The sequence below is a fragment of the Microtus oregoni genome, unplaced genomic scaffold (assembly GCF_018167655.1).
Source record: "Microtus oregoni isolate MIOR12 unplaced genomic scaffold, Mior012 000074F_ref0000038, whole genome shotgun sequence".
Classification (NCBI taxonomy): Eukaryota; Metazoa; Chordata; class Mammalia; order Rodentia; family Cricetidae; genus Microtus; species Microtus oregoni.
The window spans coordinates 2,764,349-2,788,582 of record NW_024544004.1 but is presented as its reverse complement, the minus strand read 5'-3'; the positions used below and the strand labels follow the sequence as shown (position 1 = coordinate 2,788,582).

The 24,234-nt window shown below is 39.6% G+C and overlaps 1 non-coding gene and 2 pseudogenes across 1 annotated transcript; 1 reads left to right on the top strand and 2 right to left on the bottom strand.

Annotated features, from left to right (window-relative positions):
* Positions 1 to 3,542: 3,542 nt before the first annotated feature.
* On the bottom strand, positions 3,543 to 3,661 carry LOC121441362. The gene has a single exon (XR_005973450.1). It is a non-coding gene; the product is annotated as a 5S ribosomal RNA (ribosomal RNA).
* A 1,442-nt stretch (positions 3,662 to 5,103) lies between these two features.
* Positions 5,104 to 5,784, bottom strand: LOC121441316 (annotated as a pseudogene).
* Positions 5,785 to 5,888: 104 nt separating this feature from the next.
* LOC121441315 lies at positions 5,889 to 11,064 on the top strand (annotated as a pseudogene).
* The last annotated feature ends 13,170 nt before the right edge of the window (positions 11,065 to 24,234 follow it).

The window sequence follows — 24,234 nt, the reverse complement described above, 5'->3', positions numbered from 1 at the left end:
AGATCAAAGTTTGATCTCCCCTGTTATTCTGTCAAGTATTATGTATATCACAGAACTGAACAGAAATGGCACTCCTCTTGCTCTTGCCCTCTCTAATGCAACCTGGCTACAGGAGCACCTGCTTGGCTCTACTGTCACTTCCCCATTATGAGAACACCAGAGAGGGGCTTCCTTGATCTGAAAAGAAAGTTGCAGGGTTTTATGTTTGTTGATTGATTGTAATGGTTTTGTTTGTTTGTTTGTTTGTTTTTAATTGAGGTAGTAGCTGTGTAGCTCAGGTTGGCTTGGAACTTACTAAGTAGCCTTAGTTGACCTCCAACCTGCAAATCTCCTACACCAGCCATCCAAGTGCTAGAATTATGCAAAGGCCACCACACCCAGCTAAACCTTCACTTTTCTACTTACTTCCTTTTGATTTGAATAATTACAGCAGAAAATAACAGACAGATTGATGTGGGCCTTAGTTTCACCAGAGATGTCTTTCTTGCTTCTATTACTACCATGAGGAGAATAGGTCATGGCTAATCCTGTCATTCAAGGAGAATAAACATGAAGCAAATCTGAACTCGGCCGACAATTAGAGCAGTTCCACTGAGCCCAGCACAGCAAGCCACTCTGTCCAGATTGCAGACATATGCATACTAAAGGATCATTGCCACTGAGATCTTGTGGTTGTTTGCACCAAACGGTAATGGATACAAAACTATTCATTCATTACAAATAACTCAACTCTGGATTCCATTTGCTTTGTTTCAATGGCAAACCCTCTGACTCAAAATCAGATGAGCTCAGACAAATTATTCACACTTTGCGCTTTTGTTTGCATATCCATAAACTGGGGGGAACATGTTAAGAGGATTAGATTTATCAAAACAGTCAAAGTACATGAAGCAATACCTGGCACACACTAAAAATAAATGTTTTCCAGTGTTCTTTCAACTAACAATAAACCTGATATTATATTTTTGCATAGGAATACAAAGTTAAGATGCAACTTGCAAACCCAAACTTCTAGCAGGAATTTTGATTGAGATTGTATTAAACCTATAGATTAACTCAGAGAGCATAGTAATAGTTATATGCATATTTTTATTTATATTCATAAGAATATTTCTCTATTTATTTGGATGTTTTGTTTGATCTTTCAGCAATGTGTTTTACTTTAAACATTAAAATCTTGCAGCTATTTGGTCAGATTTTTTTTCTCTTATATTTATTCTTTGTGACTTTCAGATCATGCGTCTCCATTCCATTCATTTCCCATTCCTTTGTATCCACCTTTTGCTCTGACAACCTCCCCCAAATTATAAAATAAAATAAAATTTAAGAGAAAAAAATGAGAGAAGGAAAAATTGATCTTGTCATGGAAACTGTAGTATGATACAGTGAGCCATTCAGTAAACCCTTTTATCCATTGGTCTGGTCTGAGGCCTCTGGTTTCTGCTACGCTATCAAGGTTGGGCCTTCACTGGAGCTCCTCTTGGTTATCCTGCTGTTGCCCGGTGTTGTGGACATCCTACAGTTTTGGGTCTGCAGGGTCAGTCCATTAACATGCTCCAGCCGATTGATCACAGATAGGGTCGATGTTGGACTGGGCCAACACATAACCCTGATCCTAGGCCTGAATAGCTGCAGAGTTGGTCAGCCTGCAGCTTTCCACTGCCCTCACCACCAGGGTGAGCGCTCCTGCACTGTCTTGGTGAGTTTATCCCTTACAACAATGAATAATGGGTGGGGCCAGTTCTCCTACTTTCATTCCTCCTGGTAAGATTTCCCCCACCTACACCTTCAGGGTCAGCTCCACTGTGCTGCCCAGGCATGGTGTAAGGGTTAGTCTCCAGGGCCAACTCTCCCACTGCCTCAGGTGTTGATGGGGGGGGGCATCTCTCCCCTGCCCATGCCACCACATGACAGATGAGCAGTGGTGACAGCTCTCCTATGCTAAAACTTGGGGGCTGACTCACCCACACCTCTGCTAACAGGGTAAAAAGAAATAAAAGAGCAAGAATATAAGATTCTAAAAGAGGAACTGACATTTAAGGTTTAAAATACTCTCTGCAACTGATATCCACTGGCAAAGGGGAAATCAGTTTTCTCCATTGGAGATAACTGGGTATATCAGTCATATCACAGGAATAGTTAACCAGCACAAAATGAACATAGTTCTCTTTGTGGATTTTTTTTTCATTTCATTTTGCTTTTTTTGGCTTTTATTTGTTTGTTGTTTCTTCATTTCTTTCTTCTTTTGTGTGTTTGTTTTGGTTTTCATTATTGTGTCTTTGTGAGATATTTTTCTATTCTTTCATTCTTTAGGGGTTTGTTTCTAGTTTGTTTTGAAAGAGAGAAAGAATATAAAGTTGTATGAAAAGGGAGGTGGGGGAGATCTGCAAGGAGTTAGGGAGGGGGGAAAATATGATCAAAATATGTTGTGTGAAAAACATATTTCAATAAAAGTAGAAATCAAGTTGAACTTTAAAAAGAAGGGATATGTTATACTTTGACAAAACTAAAAGTGCAGGGTCAGGCAGAGGCACAGACAAATGCTTGTGTAACTCAAATGAAGCATCCTGTGTTAGTCAATATTCAGAGGTTTAATCCATTAACAGCATGGTGGGCAGTAAGGAGGGATGCAGGCAGACATGGTGCTGGAAAAGAAGCTGAGACATACATCCAGATCCATAGGCAGTAGGAATAGAGAGAACCACTGATCCTGGCTTGGGCTTCTGAAACTCCAAAGCCCACCCCCAATGACATACTTCCTCTGACAAGGCCACACCCACTTGAACAAGGCCACAGGTTCTTCCTAATCCTTTCAAGTAGTGCCACTCCCTCTGAGCCTATGGGGCACATTTTCTTTTAAACCACAACACATCCCTACAAAAAGGTCAAGGGAATCTGTCTTTCTCATTGTCTATTTAGAGAAATACTAGGATGAAAGACCTGCCATGGCCTTGAGGTCATTGTCTAGAGCATCCATTGTCAACCCATGGGTTATAACCCCTTTGGGGGTCAAAGGCCCCTTTCACAGGGGTCATCTAATGCCATTGAAAAACACAGATATTTACATTACTTTTCATAACAATAACAAATTTACTGTTATTAAGTAGCAATGAAAATAATTTTATGGTTGGGAGTCATCACAACATGAGGAACTGTATTAAAGGGTGGCAGCATTAGGACACTGGTCTAAAGGGGAAAAATCATTTACCATTAATTTTCTCAGTGAAAGTACCAAAAATGACCCTACAGCTTTGAGATGCCTCTGGAATTTCTGCCTTTTAATCAAAAGATTGAACTGTTCTGAGGCTAAAAATAAAACAAATAAAAATGAAAGTTGACTATCCACCACCAAATTTTATATAAATAGTTGAAAGAGTCCCCATATCTTGAGAGGAAGGTAGGAATTACTTCCTCAGTGGGGTTCTCTCCTTTCAAGTGTCCCTTGAAAACAGGGAAAACAGCCACTCCATCTGGACCATCTTCTTCCTTATGTCTGCCATATAGGGCTTGAGAGATGAGTCAGTGAGTGCTTTTTTTTTTAAAGCCTACAGCACCCGGTATTCCCAGGCGATCTCCCATCCAAGTACTAACCAGGCCCGACCCTGCTTAGCTTACGAGATCAGACGAGATCAGATGCGTTCAGGGTGGTATGGCCATAGACCAGTGGGTGTTTTATATACTGTTCTATTGCTGTGAAGAGGCACTATGAAGGAAACTCTTACGAAGGAAAGCATTTAATTTGAGGCTTGCTTAAAGTTTCATTTTAAATGTACTTGCCTAAAGTACATTTTCATCATGGTGGAAAGTGAGTCAGCAGGCAGGCATAGTGCTAGAGAAATAGATAAGAACTTCATCCTGGTCAACAGAAAATGAGCGAACTGGGTCTAGCATGGGCTTTTGAAACCTCAAAGCTCATCTCCAGTGACACACTTCCTCCAACAAGGCCACACCTACTTCAACGAGGCCACACTTTCTAATCCTTCTAATCCTTTCAAATCCTTTCAAACAGTTTCACTCCATGATAACCAGGTATTCAAGGTATAGAGGCCATTCTTAATTAAACCACTACAGTGGGTAAAGGGACCTGCTGGAAAGCGTGATAACATGAATTCTATCATTTGGACCTTCACTTTTATAGCATGGCACAACCTCCTGACAAAACATACATACATATATACATACATACCTTAGTAAAAAGAGTACCACAGTAAAGGACTTTAAAGGCAGAGGTGTACTTCTGTAGATTAAAGGTCAGCATTTGCAAGTGGCCTTGCTGGTGGACACCTTTAATCCCAGCACTTGTCAGGCAGATGTCTGAGTTCAAGGTCAGTTTAGTCTACAGAGCAAGTTCCAGGACAGTCAGAACTACACAGAGAAACCCTGGACTGAAAAGAAAAAAATGAAAGGAAGGAAGGAAGGAAGAAAGAAAAGGAAGGAAGGAAGGAAGAAAGGAAGGAAGGAAAGTCAGCATTTGCAGCCCAGCTGACTGTTCTTAAAACCCCTCTATCTTCTATCTTCAACACCACTAACTGTACTGGTCCAGGGCCTGCTCCAGGCCTAGGCAGTTACCTTCTGGAGGCAATCCTTTTAGATCAAAGATTTTGGCTGGGCATGTTGGTGTATGCTTTTAATCCCAGAATTCTGGCTAGTCTTATCTACATAATATGTTCCAGGACATCCATGACTGTAGAGAGAGACCTGTATCAATAGAAAAATGAGATCTTGCAGAGCTAGTCAGCATAGTGATATTTTATTTGTGTTTTAATTAATAAATAAAGCTCGCCTGAAGATCAGAGTGCAAAACTAGTCACACTAGTCAGCCATACAGGCCAGGCAGTGGTGGCATACACCTTTAATCCCAGCAGTCACACTAGTTAGCCATAGAGGCCAGGTGGCAGTGGTGCACACCTTTAATTTCAGCACTAAAGAGGAATATAAAACAGGAGACAGGAGCTCAGGGTAATAGTCTCATTCTGAGGATTCATGGAAACAGGATTGCCCATTTCGGTCTGAGGTTGAGGTAAGAGCTAATGATGGACCACTTTGCATTTCTGATCTTCAGCTTGAACCCCAATATCTGTCTCTGGGTTATTATTATTTGTGCTACAAGTCAGCTTCAGAATTTCTACAGAACAGAGGGTCTTGAAGAAACATCTCTGCAAAGATACAACTAATATACCACTTATCCACAGACGGAATATATGTGGACTGCAGAGCTTTGGGAGTATGGTATTAGAATGTAATAACCACAGATAGAAGGGTCTCTCTCTCTCTCTCTCTCTCTCTCTCTCTCTCTCTCTCTCTCTCTTTCTCTCTCGTAGAATCCAGCTAGGCCCAAATCAGCCAGCTTGCATGTTCCACCACTTGTCACAAGACTTTTCTCTGACCTCAGATCTTGGTGAATTATACCATTTGCATAAAGGAAATCTAGGCCTCTTAGAAACTGTCACATGTGAATCTTTAAGGTCTTATCTGGCAAATCTGATGGGGGCGTCTTGTCCACATATGTCCTTAGGCTTGGTCTATATGCTCAAACACTAGTGTCACCTTAGTCTCTTGGTCAGTTCAGGAAGTAGCATAGACATCCTCAGCCAGACAACATAGGCATGCTCAAATGCTTCCAGCGTCCTCCGTAAGACTACCTCAAAACCCACTCAAGCTCCTCCTCTACTGGGGACTCTCAAAGGCCATAAAGTGGCCACTGTGCAAATCATGGACCTTATACAATATTCCATAAGCGCTGTTGCCAATTTCAACCACTGACATGTATTGAGAGGCAAGCATTGTCAGATAAAAGGGATATCCTGATGATGAGCCAGGAGTGGCAGAGCTATTTATCAGAGCCTAGGAACTGGTTCCTGTGGTACCATATTCCAAGGTTAAGTCCCATGCGGCTGGATGTCATGGGCAAGACCATAGACACAGGCGGCAGACTCCCTCAAGTACTTGGTCAGATTTATGCTTAAGTATTTTATAGTTTTTTAATGATGTTATTTATCCATGATATTATTTCAATTCACAATTGTTCATCACTACAACATTCTAGTGTATATTTGACCTTGTATTGTGAAATTGTAGTAAACTAACTTAATCGTTTTAGTGGGTTTTTGATAGACTCTTTTGTATTTTCTACATAGATAGTCTTTTTATTTGTTCTTAAAGACAATTTTATTTCTCCCTTTTTCTATTTCTGGTCTTTTTATTTTTTTTCCTTGCCTTTTACCACGAGCTAGGACCCCCAATACAATGTCAAATTAGAAATGATCAGAACAAATATGCCTTAATTTGTATTATTTGACAGTTTCATGCATATTAAAAATGAATTTTAGTCCCTTTACCTTTATTACCCTCTCTTACCACTCCCCCACAAACACACATTTAATCTCCTGCTGGACCCCTTGTCAGATAGTCCTCCTCCTAGTTTCTTTTTTTCTTTTTGCATATGAACCACAGAGCTTAATTGCTTTCTTGCCTAAGCCTGGGTAGAAGTTTACTGGAGACACTGAAAAAAATGACGCACTGCCCTACTCTCTTGAGGGTTGGAGATGATGTCAAGTTTTCACCCTGAACATCCTTGGTGCTAACATTCAAGTCAGAGACTGTCTGGGCCCACCCTGGTCTGAACTAATGCAATGCTTCCCCCACCCCCCACCCCCCACCCCCCTGCCTGAGATTTTTACCACCAGAAGGTGAGGAGTTTTGAATTTCAGGCAGAACTTGGTCAACGTAAGTCCCTCACCATGAATGCTTTCTATTCTAACAAGAAATGTTCCTTCAGAAATTGATCTCTAATGCTTCTGATGTCATGGATAAAAGTTGCTGTGATAGCCTGACAGATCTGTCCAAGTTGCACAGGGGTAAAAAGCTGAAAATTGACACCATCCCAACTCTCAAAAATGCACCCTGACCTTGGTGGAGACAAGTATTGGCATGATCAAACCTGACCTCATAGATAATTTGAAAACCATTGCTCAGTCTGGCACAAAACTTTCATGGAGGCTCTCCAAGCTGGTGCAGATGTCTCTAGGATTTAGCAGTTTCATGTTTGTTTTAGTTAGGATTTCTACTGCTGTGATAAAACATCATGACCAAAAGCAACTTGGGGAGTAAATGCTTAATTTCATTTTACAGTTTATAGTCCATCATTCAGAAAGTCAGGTCAGGAACTTAAGGTAGGAACCTTAAGAACTAATGCATATGCCATGGAATGATGCTGCTAACTGGCTTGTTCCTTATGACTTGCTTAGTCTGCTTTTTTACATAGACCAGGACCTCCTGCTCAGGTTAGCACCACCTGCAATGAGCTAGACCCTCCCATGTCAATCACCAGTTTTAAAAATGTCCTAGAGGAGTAGATCACATCTTTAATTCCAGCACTCCGGAGGCAGAAGCAGGTGGATCTCTATGAGTTTGAGGCCACCTTTGTTTACATAGAGAGTTCAAGGACAGCCAGGGCTATACAGAGAAACCCTATCTCAAAAAAATATGGCTGGAAGTGGTGGTGCAGCCCTTTAAGCCCAGCACTTGGGAGGCAGAGGCAGATGGGATCTCAATGAGTTCAAGATCAGCCTTGAACTTGGTCTACATAGTGAGTTCCGGACAGCCAGAACTACATAGAAAGACTCTCTCAAAAAGAAGAAAGAAAGAAAGAAAGAAAGAAAGAAAGAAAGAAAGAAAGGAATAAAAAGGAGGAAAAAAAGAAAGAGGAAGAAAGGAAGAGGAAAGAAAGGAAGAATAAAAGAAAGAAAAAAGAAAAATTAGTCCATAGGCATGCCTCCAGGCTTTTTTTTGGGGGGGGGGGGGGACAGAGTTTCTCTGTGTAGCCTTGGCTGTTCTAGAACTCGCTCTGTAGAATAGGCTGGCCTCCAACTCACAGAGATATGGATGACTCTGCCTCCTGAGTGCAGGATTAAAGGCATATGTCACCACCACCCGGGTGCATCCAAGCCAATCTTATGGAGTGATTTTTTTCAATTGTGTTTTCCTCTTTTCAGATAAACCTAGCTTGTTTCAAGTTCACAAAAAAGACAGTATTGGATTTCATTCTGCCTCTCTGGTGGCAGAGAAAGTTGAGATCACATAGTACAATGATGATGAACACTATTGAGTCTTCTGCTGATGGATCCTTCACTGTACAGGCATGTCACGGTGAGCCTATTGGCAAGGATGTAAAAGTGATCCTTCATCCCAAAGATCAGACAGAATGCTTATAGGAGAGTCAAGGGAGTGGCTAAGAAGCACTCACAGTTCATGGGCTATCCTAGCACTCTTTATTTGGATAAGGAAGGACAGAAGAAGATCAGCGATAATGAGGCAAAGGAAGAAAAAGAAGAGGACAATAAGAATGATGAGGAGAAGCTAAGACTGGAGCTGTGTAACATGAATGGCCAGGCCTGCTTGTTGTTGGGGTTTTCTGTCCCACCCGGTACCCCACAACTGTTTAGCCCCAAAGAAAATCACACATAGGTCTCCATAAATTATAACCTCTAGCCTCTCACTGGCTAACTCTCACATCTTGATTAACCCATTTTTCTGATCTATGTTAGCCATGTGGCTCAGTACTTTTTTTCAGTTGGGCAGATCACATCCTGATGCTTTGGTGGTCTGAGCAGGAATGGGAGGAATCAACTTCCTCCTTCTCAGAATTCTCCTGTTCTCATTACATCATTTCTACTTCCTGTCTGGTTTTCCTGCCTATATTTCCTGCCTGGCCAAACAGTGTTTATTTATAACATGATTGACAGAATACAGACAATTCTCCCGCACCAGAGCTGGAAGGTCAGATGAGAAGGATGATACTGACACAAATAAGAAAAAGAAAACTAAGGAGAGATACATTTGTCAGGAATAATTGAGCCAGACCAAGACCATTTGGACCAGAACCCTTGATGGTATCACTGAAGAGGAATATAGTGAATTCTATAAGAGCTACACCAGTGATTGGGAAAACCACTTGACCATCCAACACTTCTTTGTAGAAGGTCAGCTGGAATTCAGTTCACTGTTCATCATCTCTTGGCAAGTTTCTATTGTCCTCTTTGAGAACATCAAGCTTTGTTCCATCATATGTTCATTATGGACAACTATGGTGAGTTAATATCAAACTATCTCAGCATTATCTGTGCTATGCGTGGCTCCAAGGATGAACATCCCCCAAGAAATGCCCCAGCAGAACAAAACCTTGAAAATCATCTACAAAAACAGTGGGAAGAAAAGCCTTGAGCTCATCACTAAGCTGGCAGAAGACAAAGAGAAATACAAGAAATTCTGTGAGGTACATTCTAAGAACCTAAAGCTTCGAATCCATGAAGATTCCACTAACTGGCAATGATACTTCTCTGAGCTACTAGGCTACCACACCTCTCAGTCTGGATATGAGATGGCTTTCATATCAAAGCGTGTATCTCCCATGAAGGAGACACAGAAATCCATTTGCTACCTTACTACTGAAAGCAAAGACTGGATAGCCAACTCTGCCTTCATGGAGCATATGAAGAAGTGGAGCAGTGAGGTGGTTTATATAACTAAGCCTATTTACAGGGGCTGTATGCAGTAGGTCAAGGAGTTGTACGGGGGAAAGCCTAGTATCTTTGACCAAGGAGGGCAGGTAACTACCAGAGGACGAGAAGGAGAAGAAAATGGAGTAGAACAAGGGAAATTTTGAGAATCTATGAAATCTCATGAAGATCTTTGGTAAGAAAGTTGAAAAGGTGACAATCTCCAATAAGCTTGTCTCTTCACTATGCTACATTATAAAAATCACTTACGGAAGAACAGTCATCACAGAGCAGATCATGAAGGCCCACGCACTCCAAGACAACTCTACAACTGGCTACATAATGGTCAAAAAACACACAGAGATCCATCCTGACCACCCCAGTGTGAAAGTCCGCAGCAAACATACAGAGATCCATCCTGACCACCCCAGTGTGAAAGTCCGCAGCAAACACACAGAGATCCATCCTGACCACCTCAGTGTGAAAGTCCGCAGCAAACACACAGAGATCCATCCTGACCACCCCAGTGTGAAAGTCCACAGCAAAAGACAGAGATCCATCCTGACCATCCCAGTGTGAAAGTCCGCAGCAAAAGACAGAGGCAGACAAAATGACAAGGCTGTGAAAACCTAGTAGTGCTACTGGTTAAAGCCACTTTACTTTCCCCTGGCTTCTCTCTGGAGGATCCCAAGCCTACATCTACTGAATGATCATAGTAGGCCTGGGCCCTGATGAAAATGAATTGACAGTAGAGGTGCTGAGCGTAGTTTATCCCACCACTTTTGCATGGCGCCATGTGGAGGCCCCAAAATATGAGTCTATTTCCACCTTGTCTGAAGGTCAGAGAGTTTGGGGGTGCTCAAAATTGTTGGCAACAACCAGGCTTACACCTCCTGACCCAGGATTTGGTTACTTGATTGTTTTGACATTAAGATGGCACACACGGGTAGATCCACTCCACCCTGACAGTTAGGATATGCAAACATACTTCTGCGCCTTCTTTTGTATTAGGAGGTTTAACCTGGGCAGTGGCTGCCTTCAGGATACTTGGTCTAGGGCGACTTCACTTCCTAACAACAGAATGCTAATGACTTGATGTCTCAAAGTTTTGAAGCAATTGAGTGTTCCAGTTGTCCTTTGTATCATGTTAAAGAAGTCTTTTGTCTTCTTCCTCTTTTTGTATTGGTGTACACGGGTAAGGAAAATTAAACGCAGGGGATTTCAGTGTTCATTGGAATTCCCTCCCAATACTATCTTATGTTTCTGTTTTATTATTTTTACTTGTGTCTTCATATTCTTTACTAACATTTTTGATTCCTTTGCCCCCACTCTGGTAAGTGTATTTTTGTTGAAGCTGGCCTTGACAATAAGGATACTGTCATTTCACATGGAAGTAGACTTCCCACTGGGAAGCCTATGCCCTTTGTATGTTTCTCCCTTTGGCTCTCCTGCAGCCTTGGCTGACTCTGACCCACCTAGCTCTCTGCTGATGTCTGCAGGTTATCTCTTCCCTCCTGCCCTTAGTGTCTTAAGGAAGAAAAGTCTCCCCTCCTTCACCAAAGAGTAGGACTGGGTGTTGTGCATTATGTTTTGTTCATTTATTTATTTTGTTCTGAAATGAAAGGTATGTACAATAAAGAGGATGCAGTTTTAAAGAAAAATAATACCCACAAATCTCTCAACAACCATTAGCTACCAATAGTCCCTCCAGGAGGGATGGGACCTCATGGGTCCCCTCCCCCATCCATGATGAAATGCTGAGAAGCTTAATCTGGTCCAAGTGTTATTCAGATAACCACAGCTACAGTAAATTCAGGAGTGCAGCAGTTATGTTGTTTCCAAAAGATGCCTTTTTGTTACATATCTCCCTATTCTCTGGCTCTTAAATTCTTTCCATTTCCTCTTTCATAATGCTCTGTGAGCCTTGAAGGGGGAAATATAGCTGTCCATTTAAGGCCAACCATATCAAGACCATTTATTCTTCATGCTTTGGCCAGGTATGGGTTCTTACATTAATGGCCACCCACTATTTCCATTGTTCTTGAGACAAAGGGATAAGTTTAGCCTTTCACCACACAGATCAGCTATAGACTATTCACTGTGTCGGTGTGTGGGGGGGTGGGGGTGGCAGGTGTGTGGATATGGATACACAAATGCGCACATGCAAGTGGAAGCCAGAGACAACCTTGGGTACTGTTTTTCAGGTACCACCCAACATATTTTTTAAGACACGGTCTCACTGGCCTGGAACTCATAATGTAGGCTATGCTGACTGACCAGAAAGCCCAAGAAATCTACATATTTCTCTCTCCCCAGCACTGGAATTACAAGTTCTTCACCATACCTGGCTTTTTATATGGATTCTGAAGACGGAACTCAGGTCCTCATGCCTGCAAGTACTTTACCAACTGAGCTAGGTCCCTATTTTTTCATTTCCTGGGTAACATCTTTTGATATACAAAGTTTTTAAAATTTGTTTGTTTTCAGGCCGGAGAGATGGCTTAGCAGTTAAAAAGTGCCTGCCACCAAGACTGAGAACCTGAATTTGATTCCTAGGGCCCACATGGTGGAAAGAGAGCTCTGATCCCCAGGCATTGTCCTGTGTCCTCCATGCATGTGCCATGACGTGTGCATACCTATACTCATACACACGCATATAAATACTTTTTAAAGTTTTCAATTTTCACAAAGTCTAATTCATTGATTTCATTCTTTAGCTACTTGTGTTTTTAATAGCATATCTAAGAGACTTATTCTCAGTTCAAGGTCATGTATGTTTTCACCTGTTTCTTTGTCAGAGTTTATAGTTTTGACTCTTAGATTTAGATCTTCAATTCATTTTGAGTTACTTTTTGTCTATGCTGTGATGTACTGAAGATAAATTCATGGTTTTGTGCTAGGATATCTAGTTTTCCCTGCACTTTTTTAAAACAAAAGTGCTTCTCAAAAAAATCTTGGCACCCATGTTGAATGACAACTAACCACCTATGGATGGATAGGTAAGCCAAATCTTAATTGATAAAAAGTTGCCTTTAGCTGATATGGTCTAAATTCTATACCTAGAGGATACTTCAAGTTATGTTTTGTTGAAATATATAGATATATAAGCTCAAATATTTTCTCAAGTAGTGACATTTTGCTTCTATTAGGAGTATCTTTCTTTAACAAATACTTTAAATGTGACAACAATTTTAAAATAAATTGTCTCTACTTTTGATCCTTCCTAATGGTTTGTAAAAATGTAACGCTGCAAAATTGTAAGTCCTCTCAAAATCATTCTATTTTGATACAAACTAAAAAATTATCCAATTAAAAATAGGAGCTTCATCAAAAGATGCTTCAAAGTAAGATATGCCAACATTCAATTATAGAATTGCAAAATTAGATCTTAGAAACCATTTGGATTCTCATCATTTAATTTCAGTTCCCCTGAAATAAACTCAATGCTTTCCTGTTTGCAAGCTTTATTTGCAATAATTTCACTTTTCTAAAATTATCAAATGAACTTTTAATGAATTCTTTGATTAAAAATTTCCAAATGCTTTTGAGAAATCAAAACAACAAAAGCTGGAAGACTTTTAAAAAATCTGGTTAGTTTTACGTCAACTTGACACAAGCTAGAGTCATCAGAGAGAAAGGAGCCTCAATTGAGAAAATGCCTCCATAAGATGCAGCTGTAAGGCATTTTCTTAATTAGTGCTTGGTGGGGGAGGACCCAGCCCATTGTTGGCAGTGCCATCCCTGGGCTAGTGGTCCTGGGTTCTATAAAAAAGCAGGTTGAGCAAGCCAGGAGAAGCAACCCAGTAAGTTGCACCCATCCATGGCCTCTGCATCAGGTCCAGCCTTCAGGTTCCTACTCTGTTTGAGTTCCTGTCCTGGCTTCCTGCAATGATGGACTATGATGTGAAGTGTCAGCCAGATAAATCCTTCCTCCACAACTTGCTTTTTCATCATGGAGTTTGCTTCATTGCAGCAATAAACACCCTAACTAAGACAGCAGTGCCAATGTAGGACACATAGAGTGATTAACAAAGTAGTTCTTTAAGGCTCAAACATTTGATGATGCATGCACTAAAGTGCTAAGTATCTTTTTTATTATTTAAAACACTTTTGCGGACAATGTATTTTGGTCATGTTTTATCCTCCTCCAACTCCTCCCAGATCTTCCCCTCCTCCCTACCCGACTTCATTTTCTCTCTCTCCCTCTCTCCTCCCTCCCAAAATTACAAAAAGAAAATCAAACTAAACCAAAATAAATAAGATCTTCATTTAGTATTAGTTTTCTGTTTTGCTTTGTTTGTGGAAGTACATCTCACCACTTTGTTCAAGTCGGCCTGGAACTTGCAATCTTTCTGTCTCAGATGAAAATACACTGGAATGAACCACTATGTCAGGTTTCAACATCAATTTTGTCATAAAATTTGCATTTAAGTTACTCTAATATTGCATAATTAAAGACATTTGTAATTCTTGACAGTAACAACTTCTGTTTCGGTTGGTGGGATATTGTAGTTTGTCTTTTTATAGTGAACCATGAATCATGTGTGCACCTTGACTCTTTATATAGCTCAGTTCCATAGGGTTCTCCGTTATTTTTTTTAAGAATATTGTCCTGGCTCTGATGTTAGATTTTTAACAACTTAGATTTGAACTACTATCCTCTTTGTGATAAGTCATTTTATTTCCAAATACTAAAGTTTAAAAAATGAATTTACTATTACATGACAGATGTTATACCTTGAACAGAATGAACCTCTGAAGGTTTTATTTAGATACACAAACCAGATGAAAATATCAAGCTATATTTGAAATGAACTGATGATATTCGAAGCATCTGATAACACTAATAGAAAATTGGTATCAGGTAACTCTTCATGACCTTCCTCACCTTGTGATGGAGCCAACCCAGCAAGAGCTATTGCTTCACTTTTTTATATCAGGACAAGAGAACCCTGGAGTAAAAAACCAGCTGGAAGAGAAAGTGAAAATAAATGTTGTATAAAATCATATGTAAATATCCTTAAGACATGGGCAATGAGTGCCCTGTCTGAGATCACTGTGGATCACAGACATACCTAAAGGGTAAAAGCATTTTAAAACCCATGGACAGCTCTGCTACTCACAATCAGTCTCAGTGATGACAGACAGTGAGCAAACACCCTAAATGTCTACATTCAAGATTAATACCTTGGCTGGAAATGTAGCTCTATCAGTAGAATGCTTGACTACCATGCATAAAACTCTAGGTCCATTCCTAGCATCACATAAATCAGGTATAGTGGCATGTGCCTTTATTTCAGGTCATGGGAGCTAGAGGAAAGAAGATTAAGGACAGTGAGTTTGAGTCCAATCTTGAATACACGAGACCCTGTCTCCAAAAAAAGATTAACATTTTTTGAACTTTTTCCTGATGCCGTAGACAGAAAAAGCAACCACATTCAAAAACACTAATAGCAAAATCAGAAACAGAAGCAATTTTACAGGACAGGAAAGAAGCAATGGAGAGACTTATAAAAGACAAACAGAAAGTTAACTTGTGAGATACCGGCCTTCAGAGAGCCGGCCTGCAACAGATCTGTACATAAGCAGGTATCACTTCCTGCTATTATTGGACATACTTCTTTTCTTTTTATCCAACTCCTGAGTTCTAAGGGAACAAATGATTTCATATGCAGTTCCAAAACTTAACATAATAAGGAATTCGAATTACTCTTAAATTCATATATGTATGCATACTTATATTTATTTGGATGTGCATATGCCTACAATTATATGCCGATCTGGCTATAAAACAGGTCAATTAGAAACTAAGTAGTCACTAGGCAGTGATGGCACACGCCTTTAATCCCAATACCCAGGAGCCAAAGCAGGTAGATCTCGGTGAGTATGAGGCCAGCCTGGTCTACATAGTGAGTTTTAGGACAGCCAGGGTTACACAGTGAAACCCTGTCTTGAAAAACAAACAAAAAAAAGAAAAGAAAAGAAAAATAGAAAAGAAATAAGAAAAGTAGGCATTGTTCCCTAGAATTATAACTAGGTCTCCATCTATAATTTGTTTTGTTTTGTCTGATTTTCCTTTCTTCCTTTAATTCTCCTGCAGCCCAAAGGTTTGTCCTGAACTCACACTCCAGCCTCCAATCTTGAACACTAGAATTACAGGCATGTGCCACCATGTTCAACAAGTTTCTTTCCTTCCTTTCTTCCTCCTTTCCTCCCTTCCTCCACCCCCTTTGTCTTTTGAGGCAAGGTCTCATGAAGTACAGTCTGATCTCATACTCGATATGCAGTCGAGAACGTTGCTGAACTGCTAATCCTCTTGCCTCCCTTTCCCTAGCCTCTTAAGTGCTGGAGTTAGACAGCTGGATTAGAAAATTGTTTAACACAATTTTCATTTCATTTGGACTGTAAAATATCATGATATTCATTAACTATAATTTATATTTTACCTTTTAATTTCAATTGATACTTTTTCTCCTAAATATTTAAAACTATATCATTTATAAAATCATAAATTGTCTAGCTTAAATTTAAAATTTACTTTATATTTCTGTATGAACATATATCCAAATTTCATACATTTTGAATATAAATGGATTTTACTGTTATAATCCTTTAGACCTTTAACACTAATAAAATGCAAATTACATGAAAAATCTTTTTAAAGTGGTACTGGAGGTTGAAGTCACGGCCGCTCATGTGCTAGGCAAGTACTGCATTAGTGAACTACACCCCCATACCTTGTTGTTTTAGTTATGAGACAGTCTTATTAAGTCACCTGGGATGGTCTCAAAGTACTGATCTTCTTGCCTTAGGGTCTTCTTTTTAATTTCAGGGTTTTTTTGAGAATTTCCTTCATGAGTACATCATTTCCCCCTCTTCTCTCCAGCATTCAATCCTTAACCACTTGGTATTGTATAACCTGTCAGGCTGCTTGTCCCTGAAGAAAACTGAATTACAGGCACCTGGCTTGTAAAATCCTTTATCACAATTTTTATTTCATTTTGACTATAAAAATTTCATGATATTCATTAACTATACTTTATATTTTACCTTTTAATTTCAATTGCTACAACAGTCACTGATTACCTGTAGCTCTTCACCTAAGGGTAGAGGTTTCTGGTCCTCTGTATCTTAAAATCATTCTGGTCCCTCTTCTGTCATTATTTTCTCCTAAGCCTTAGGTGTAGGGCTTATATTACAAACTTATATTTAAGTTTGGCACCCCATGATCACTTGTTTTCTGCATTTTGACCAGTTGTGGATCTCCGTAATAGTCTTTCTCTATTACAAAAAGCATCATCTTTAATGAGAAGTGATTCATACCTTCTCTGTGGGTGTAAGGATAGTATTTAGAATATAGTTAGAAATTGTATGATTCTATGGAAATGTCAGGAATAGGTTCTCCTCTGGGTCCATGGCCTCTCCAACCACAAGTAGTTACTGAGCAAGCTTTACATCTAATTAGACAGCTGTTGGTTACTCCCAAGACAAAAATGCCGCTATTACACTACTGGGGATATCTTGTCTGGATGGCCAATGTTGTGGTGGTATTTAGAGTGGGGTAGGACTATTGATTGCTTTTCTCCCTTGGCAGTTTGTATGTCAATTTTCTAATACTATGAGAGTTAGTTCTCAGGGAGGAAGCTATCAGGTCAGTTCCAGCTCAGTTCCTTTAAGTCCTATGTCTGAAGTACATAGAGTCTTCAGCAATAGGGTCTTGCCTTCCCTTCCCATTCCAAAGACCCCAGTTTTCCCAGTGTCCCCCTACATAACATATGTGTCCTACCATTTCCCTCACTAGACCTCTCCTCCCCATAGTCCCTGTCTATGTGTTTCCGGTACATACATCTAACCTACGATGTACCACATTCCCAATGATCTACCAAGAGACAGCCTACATAGCTATGCATATGATTCTGGCTGTGACAAGAGTCACAAGAAAGGCTGCAAGAGCAATGGCAATAGCCTGTATTGTGTGGGTAGTCTTTTGAACCCCCCTGATCAACAACTCAAAACGTGGTTATCCGTGCCTGGCACTGAGTTTTTGTTAGCTAGTCTGTGGCTCCGGGGAGAGAACATCACCATGTGCGGCATGGTTCCATTTAAATACAGATATTGTCTATTTCAAGTAAATATTAAATAATATGTTTCCCTGTGGCTTTTTCAAGCATCCTTAGTGGTATCTACTTCTCCTCCTTCCCTCTTCCTCTCTACTGCCCTTTCTCCTCAGTTAAAGGACCGAAGTTTTTCCCATTTCCTTCACTTCTTCTGACCTCTAGAATTCCCTCTCCCTCATCACATAGTGATTTTCCAATTTTCTGGTTTCTGAAGTTACTCCAGGTTAGTATATTCACATCTAAAGACTCAGAGCTAGAGTCTAGGAGAGAGAGAGAGAGAGAGAGAGAGAGAGAGAGAGAGAGAGAGAGAGAATGCAAACAACTCAGGTTCTGGATAACCTCATTCAGTATGATAACTGCTAGATCCATCCATTAACCTGTAAATCATTTTACAGCTTAAAAGAATTCCTCTGTGTATGTACAAGTGCCACTTTTTCATTTTCCATTCATCACTTGAGGAACATTTAGGTTGTTTCCATTTCCTAGCTACTGTGAATACAGTGGCAAGGAACTTGCCTTAGCCTCTTAAGCAGCTGGAATCGCAGGCAGTACCAACGCACATCTCATGAAGATCTTGAGTACAAAAATGAGATTACTAAAATAATAAAATAAAGGAAAAATTTTGCCTGTATTTTTGTTGGTATGACTATTAGAGATTAAATGCAAGGCCTCAATGCATACTGAGTAATTGCTCTATCACTGAGCTACATATTCAACAACATGAATTTTATGGAATAAATGCATAGTAATTCATGAGTCACGTATTAATTTACTTGCATTACATGTCTAGACTTTGCCAACCCATCCAGACACTCAGACATATTTAAGTTCAGTCATCTTTGAGTTTTGCCAATTCCATATTCAAAAAAAAACCCATAGCAACATACACTTTTGTCATAATGAAGGTATTTTTGTTCAGGTAGGAGCACAGACATATTTTATTTAACAGCCTGCTATCTTGATTCATAACTTGTAAATATTTAAACCTAATGGAATAAGGGCTTTCATTTGTCCTCTTGCCCCAGGCCCACAAATATCAGGAATAAAGCTAGAACACACCATTTGCAGATGTGTATGGCTATGGCAAATCACCATCCCCAAGCAGGCCTTGTACAGTAGCAAGTGCTTTTAGAACTAGACAGCACTATTTTATCAGCATCTGCATGTCTTCTGTTTTCCATGTAGTTACTGATACCTGGATTGCCTTGTGGAAGGTAATAAATGGCCACAAATGCTTTCTGCAAGTTAGACACCTGACATCAACGTTCTTTAGAGGTAAAAGTCTATTTAATTTTTAGTGACTATTCCCTTGGGCTCATTGCTGCCTGAAGAGTTTATTGCAGAAACAAAAATAATAAGCATTAGCTAACAATATAATAAATAATAGATGTTGGCTTATGCAGCACAATAAATGAGAAAACCTTTGCAAGCTAAAGCAGTGAGATTCCCTTTCTACCTTCTGGAACAGCCCAGATCTGCATTTCTTTCCTGCACACACTTCATATTCATCTAACCTATAATGTCCCATATTCCTCACTGATACACCAAGAGGCAGCTTACAGAGCTTTGCATATGACTCTAGCTGAGAAAAAAGCCACAGTAACTGAGTACTACGCAAAGAAGCTCTTGAGAATAACAGCTTCAATTATTTCTTGCAGCATTGCCTGAGATCAGAACACAACTCCTACAGCGATGTTGGAAATATTTAGCTTTATCAGGAATAGTCTGAAGGCTCTCCTTCATTGTGAGGTAGCTCTAACTATCATGTAACAAGAAAGTCAGGCAAAGAAAAGCGGGGCACTGTCTTTACTCCAGATGTAGTTGCATAATGAAATAAGGTCTCTGTTTGATGAATCTTGATCTCACTCACTACTTGACAACTCTGTGACTGAATCTGGAAGTGCCAAATGGAAGTCCACCACTTGCTCCAACTTTTCTGATGCCTGATAATAATACTTAATTTTAAAATGAAGTCTGGGTTATAGATAGCTAGAGCTCAATTAATAGAATGATTGCCTAGCATGAGCAACGCCTGGGGTTTGAGCCGCAGCGCTGCAAAAAACAGACAGTGACACATCCTTCTTAATCACCGCACTTGGAATGTAGAGCCAAGAGAATCAGGAGTTCAAGTTCATGCTCAGTTACATAATGAGTTCGAGACCAGCCTGGGATACATAAGACCAGAGAGAAAGTGGGAGGGAGGGAAGGAGGGAGGAGGGAAGGAAGGAGGGGAGAGGGATGGAGGAAGGGAGGGAGGGAGGGAGGGAGAGAGAGCGAGCGAGCTTATGACAAATGCTAAACTAGGCAGAATAATAGAGCAATGAGGATAAATCAAAACTGTGTCAGGCCCACAGGGAAATAAGTCCACTTTAAATGCTCCCTGCTTCTGATTCATTCTGCAGGGTACAGTCAAGGTGGTTTTTCTAAAGTATTGCTCTGATAAGATCGGTCTTTGTTAATACACACTTCAATTACTTTCCACTCCTCTATTTTTTAATTAATTAATTGTGTGGGGGGGGGTGAGAAAGGGTTTCTCTGTGTCATCCTTGTTGGCCTAAAACTCACTGCAACTCACTCTGTAGACCAGGCTAGCCTCAAACTCACAGAGATCCCCCTGTGTCTGCCTCCTGAGTGCTGGGATTAAAGGGGTGTGTCACCCATGCCTGGCCTCAAGTACTCTAAAGTTAATACCTAGGCTCCCTAATGCAACGGGCTAGCTCAGGATATCTTAGACTACCGCTCATACTTCCACTAGACCTAAAGGAATTGTTTTACCTGATCTTCCATCTTCTTAAAATAGTCCTCCTCTGTGGCTTGTTTTTGATAGACAATTGTCCTGTCAAGACACATTGTAGTCATAGCCTTTTCTTGTAAGAAAGAGGTCTTTTCTGGCCCGCTATTCTAACCAGGTCATCTGTCTCTATTCCCCAGGGATGCCTGTTGAATGCCTATATTAAGGAGGTGATAGCATTAGTTTCACTACAGATTTGACTGCATGATAAAATAAAGCCTTTGATTTATCCCCAGCTCAGATTTTCCTTTATCTGTGGAACTCTTGGAAGCTAGAGATTTCATTATCTCTATATCCTCAACACTTAAAACATTAGACTAGTCTAAATGAAGTTGAATTATGTTGGGTTGAGTTGAGCACATTTTTAAATTTTATTTTATTATATTTATTTATTCAGTCTGTATGCACATGTGCATGTGCAGGTCAGAGGATAACCTGCTAGGAATGCTTCTCCCTGTCTACTACCTAAGTCCCCAGTATCAAACTCAGGTCATCATGCTCGGCAGCAAGTGCCTGTACCCACTGATCCAGATCACTGGCACCCGGTGGTACCAATTTGAAAACAATACTGGGAACCCAAATATTAAGAAATCTAAATGCTTAGTTGATGAAATTGTGCTGGGTGGATGTAGGGATAAGTCCCGCCCCTTAAGGGGCGTGTTCGCCTCGGGCTAATGTCTGCCTATAAATTTTAAGGGGCGGGACTTATCCCTACAGGTGGATGCCTGACAAAGACAAATGGGGCAATTCTGAGCAGAAAGAAAGCATGTAGACAGAGTTGGTTTAGGAAAAACAGTCTGGGATTGTATAGAGGATGAACTGAATTTCTACTCATTCTAATATACTCCCAACCAATAATATTCCCAGTAAACATTCTCACAGTCTCCTTCCACTCACTCCATGCAAGCCTATAAAAGTAGCAAGCACATGAGAATATAAGTCAAGAGCTATCATTTTTAACAGACATAATCCTGATTAGCTTTAATATCCTTACTATGTAAATAGAGAACTCTTGTAAATAGGCATGAAAAAAACTAACACCAGCTGGACCACAGGAAAAGAACATAAATAGAAATTTCACAAAAGAAAAAAGAGACCAACAGATAAATTAGTAATGTGATGCCAGTTTTGCCTATCAAATTGTCAGAGACTATAAAATTAATACTAATTGGAGTTTGCAAGGGTTTAGGAAAATAACACTCTTATATAAGGTGTGAGAGTGGAAATTAGTATAAGGCTTCTGGAGAATAAAATTCTCAGATAAGAAGTCAAAGATATATTGTACAAAATAGTCAGCACATTTACAATCACTCAGAAATCTGGAAAACTGAGTAGCCAATAAAAAATGAAATTAAAACTAGTGTGGTACATTAATTAATGATACATAAATATGTCCAAATACTAATATCCTATCTTAGTCCTTGTTCTATTGCTGTGAAGAGGCACCATGACTACAGTAACTTTTATAAAAGAAAACATTTCATTGGGATGGCTTCCAGTTCAGAGGTTTAGCCCATTATCACCATGGTGAGACACGGCAGCATGCAGGCAGACATGATGCTGGAGAAGGAGCTGAGAGTTAATAATCTTGATCCAAAGGCAATAGGAAGTAAACTGAGATACTGAGCGTGACTTGAGCATATATGAAACCTCAAAGTCCACGCTCACTGTGACATACTTCTACAAAACCACACCTTTTAATGGTGCCACTCCCCATGGGGCCCACTTTCTTTCAAATTACCACATACCCCAAACCTGCAAGTGTTGCCTTATTTAGGCAAAAGAACTTTGCAGATATAACTGATGATTCCATGAGTTTAATTATTTAATTTCATGTAATTATATAAAAAATCACAATATGCAAATATTAAGAACTTGGACTGCTTCATGTTCATATTATAACTTTTGGGTTATAAAATAAGATATGCATATATACACAATGCATGCTTTAGATGATATTAAATATCTAAGTATTACCAATGATACTTGTCTAAAACTGAATGAACTGGCATACTACAATAACCCAGAACTTCAGTCCAACTTTCACTATATTCAAAGCTTTCTTTTAAAAACTTGTAAAGATAATTAATTAATTAAAAAGATAGAATTCCTAGCAGTCAAATTGTTTTCATGTGTGTGTGTGTGCGAGAGAGAGAGAAAGAGAGAGAGAGAGAGAGAGAGAGAGAGAGAGAACACTATCTGTTCTTTTCTTTAATTGTGGGAGTGGAATGGAACTTAGGTTAGTAGGCTTAGCATCAAGCACCCTTACCTGCTGAGCCACCTAGCCATCCCAGTAGTCAAAATTTTTAAAGTTACCATTATAGTATAGAACAATTAATTTAGAATAGCCAATCATTACTGACTTACAGCTGAGGCTGGTGGAAGGAGATATCCTCGTGTAATTTATTTTTTCCCTAAAACAATATTAACCTAACTTTGTCTTCTTTATACTTTTCATGATGTAAGTGTTAAAGATTCTACAACATGAATGCTGTTAAACAAGAGCTTTGAATTTTGCCTTATATATTTATTCACATTTTCAATATTTGTAGACTTAAAAAAGAAAAAAATGAATTTACTAAAGCTACTGAGTTCATGCGCTGTTTTTATCTCTATTTTTATTATCTGTATATTTATTCATCTATTTTGATTTCTGAATAATTATAGTATTTTAAAGTAACAGATTTCACAATATTATGACATAGCTAAACTTCATTTAATCAGTAAAATTTAATATAAAATATGAAATTTAATATGTTCACTTCAAATTATATGTAGAATGTATACCCACATTAAAAGGGAGTGATCAAACAGTAATAAAAATTCAAACATAATTGATGTCATCTTAAGATTTCTGACATTGTTGAGTTTTACTTTTTAAACTAATCTGACTATATATCTTTCTTTTTTAAATTTAATGTATTTTATTTTCTTAAAAAAGAAAAACTATCTTTTTTCATTTTACATACCAATCCCTGTTCCCTCTCCCTCCCCTCCTCCCATTCCTTCCACCTACCTCCCACCCCACCCCCTCATCCACTCCTCAGAGAGGGTAAGGCACATTGCTTTGGGGAAGGTCCAAAGCCCTCCCTACTATATCTAGGCTGAGCAAGGTATCCATCCAGAGAGAATGGGTTTCAAAGAGCCAGTACATGCAGTAGAGATAAATCCTGGTGCCACTGCCAGTGGCCCTGCAGTCTGCCCCAGCCATACAACTGTCAACCACATTCAGAGGGTCTAGTTTGGTCCTATGATGGTTCCTTCCCTGTCTAGCTGGAGTTAGTGAGCTCCCATTAGCTCAGGCAAACGGTTTCATTGGGTTTCCCCATCATGGTCTTGACCTCTTTGCTCATATTCTCACTTATTTACTGTGTTCTTTGCTTTGCAGAAGCTTCTCTGTTTCAGGAGGTTCCATTTATATATTGTTGCTCTCAGAGTCTGTGCTACTGGGGTTATATTTAGGAAGTGATCTCCTGTGCCCATGCATTGAAGGCTACTTCCCACTTTCTCTTCTATCAGGTTCAGTGTGGTTGGATTTATATTGAGGTCTTTAATCCATTTGGACTTGAGTTTTGTATATGGGGATAGATAATGATCTATTTTCATTCTTCTACATGTTGATATCCAGTTATGCCAGCACCATTTATTGAAAATACTTTCTTTTTCTGTTGTATAATTTTAGCTTCTTTGTCAAAAATCAGCTGTTCATAGGTGTGTGGATTAGTATCCAGGTCTTCAATTCAATTCCATTTGTCAACCTCTCTGTTTTTATGCCAATAGAAAGCTGTTTTCATTACTGTAGCTCTATAATATAGCTTGATATCAGGGG